Source organism: Lottia gigantea (assembly GCF_000327385.1).
Source record: "Lottia gigantea unplaced genomic scaffold LOTGIsca_11, whole genome shotgun sequence".
In the NCBI taxonomy this organism is placed as follows: domain Eukaryota; kingdom Metazoa; phylum Mollusca; class Gastropoda; family Lottiidae; genus Lottia; species Lottia gigantea.
The window spans coordinates 4,017,564-4,020,582 of NW_008707001.1; positions in this window are offsets into that span (position 1 = coordinate 4,017,564).

Consider the following 3,019-nt stretch of genomic DNA (forward strand, 5'->3'; position numbering starts at 1 on the left):
TATAAACAAGAACATCTAGAGAACCAACTCTAATCTATATAAACAAGAACAGTTAGAGAACCAACTCTAATCTATATAAACAAGAACAGTTAGAGAACCAACTCTAATCTATATAAACAAGAACAGTTAGAGAACTTACTCTAATCTTTATAAACAAAAACAGTTAGAGAATCAACTCTAATCTATATAAACAAGAACAGTTAGAGAACCAACTCTAATCTATATATACAAGAACAGTTAGAGAACCAACTCTAATCTTTATAAACAAGAACAGTTAGAGAACCAACTCTAATCTATATAAACAAGAACAGTTAGAGAACCAACTCTAATCTATACAAACAAGAACAGTTAGAAAACCAAGTCTAATCTATATAAACAAGAACAGTTAAAGAACCAACTCTAATCTATATAAACAAGAACAGTTAGGGAACCAACTCTAATCTATTTAAACAAGAACAGTTAGAGAACCAACTCTAATCTATATAAACAAGAACAGTTAGAGAACCAACTCTAATCTATATTATTAAGAACAGTTAGAGAACTAACTCTAATCTATATAAACAAGAACAGTTAGAGAACCAACTCTAATCTATATAAACAAGAACAGTTAGAGAACCTACTCTAATCTTTATAAACAAAAAACAGTTAGAGAACCAACTCTAATCTTTATAAACAAGAACAGTTAGGGAACCAACTCTAATCTATATAAACAAGAACATTTAGAGAACCAACTCTAATCTATATAAACAAGAACAGTTAAAGAACCAACTCTAATCTATATAAACAAGAACAGTTAGGGAACCAACTCTAATCTATATAAACAAGAACAGTTAGAGAACCAACTCTAATCTATATAAACAAGAACAGTTAGAGAACCAACTCTAATCTATATTATTAAGAACAGTTAGAGAACTAACTCTAATGTATATAAACAAGAACAGTTAGAGAACCAACTCTAATCTAAATAAACAAGAACAGTTAGAGAACCAACTCTAATCTATATTATTAAGAACAGTTAGAGAACCAACTCTAATCTATATAAACAGAACAGTTAGAGAACCAACTCTAATCTATATAAACAAGAACAGTTAGAGAACTAACTCTAATCTATATAAACAAGAACAGTTATAGAACTAACTCTAATCTATATAAACAAGAACAGTTAGTGAACCAATGCTAATCTATATAAACAAGAACAGTTAGAGAACCAACTCTAATCTATATATACAAGAACAGTTAGAGAACCAACTCTAATCTATATAAACAAGAACAGTTAGAGAACTTACTCTAATCTATATAAACAAGAACAGTTAGAGAACTAACTCTAATCTATATAAACAAGAACAGTTAGAGAACCAACTCTAATCTATATAAACAAGAACAGTTAGAGAACAAACTCTAATCTATATAAACAAGAACAGTTAGAGAACCAACTCTAATCTATATAAACAAGAACAGTTAGAGAACCAACTCTAATCTATATAAACAAGAACAGTTAGAGAACCAACTCTAATCTATATTATTAAGAACAGTTAGAGAACCAACTCTAATCTATATAAACAGAACAGTTAGAGAAACAACTCTAATCTATATAAACAAGAACAGTTAGAGAACTAACTCTAATCTATATAAACAAGAACAGTTAGAGAACTAACTCTAATCTATATAAACAAGAACAGTTAGAGAACCAACTCTAATCTATATAAACAAGAACAGTTAGAGAACCAACTCTAATCTATATAAACAAGAACAGTTAGAGAACCAACTCTAATCTATATTATTAAGGACAGTTAGAAAACCAACTCTAATCTATATAAACAGAACAGTTAGAGTACCAACTCTAATCTATATAAACGAGAACAGTTAGAGAACCAACTCTAATCTATATAAACAAGAACAGTTAGAAAACCAACTCTAATCTTTATAAACAAGAACAGTTAGAGAACCAACTCTAATCTATATTATTAAGAACAGTTAGAGAACCAACTCTAATCTATATAAACAAGAACAGTTAGAGAACCAAGTCTAATCTATATAAACAAGAACAGTTAGAGAACCAACTCTAATCTATACAAACAAGAACAGTTAGAAAACCAACTCTAATCTTTATAAACAAGAACAGTTAGAGAACCAACTCTAATCTATATAAACAAGAACAGTTAGAGAACCAACTCTAATCCATATAAACAAAAACAGTTAGAGAACCAACACTTATCTTTATAAACAAGAACAGTTAGAGTACCAACTCTAATCTATATAAACAAGATCAGTTAGAGAACCAACTCTAATCTATATAAGCAGGATTGATTTATTGATCAATTGTTGATCCTTCACCACGACCACGTTCAGGTTCTTGGTATTCCAATGATATGTTTTATTCTGTGAGATCCTCAAAAACACACATGAGCTATAAAGTGGGGACGATTTACGGCCAAAGTTTTTAAAGCAGTACAAACAGGCTTGAATTGGTTACTTTTAACGGGAAAGACATACCGTGAGATCTTTGACTGAATATTAATATCATAAAATTGGTTTTAAATCTTCCACGGGCAATGATTTCAAATCCCTCTATTCAACTAATTCGATAAGACGTCTATGGGCTACAATTGTATATTGGATTTATATTGGTATTTGATTGGGTTTGTTTTTGTTATAACTTTACAAGTCACATTGATACTATAGGCCTACGTGCTAAGAATTTGGACACGCTGAGGATCAGTTTATTTTATTTTCGCCTTATACACATACATTTTAATGTAATAATTTACAAATTTTGAGCGCTACGAGGTCCCTTTGCCGATTTTAAATTTTTACATCCGAGGGGGAGGCCGTGCCCAAAAAATTACTGCCTAATGACACCACTACTAAATTCCCAGCAATTATTTTCAGGGATTGTGCAAGTGTATTTGATTTATGCCTTTTGCATCTGAAAAAACCATATTCAAATTTTCAACATTGCAGCGATCAGTGGCAGAGCCTAAGTGTAGCGGGGGACAGAGGGTCACCCCCCCCCCCCCCC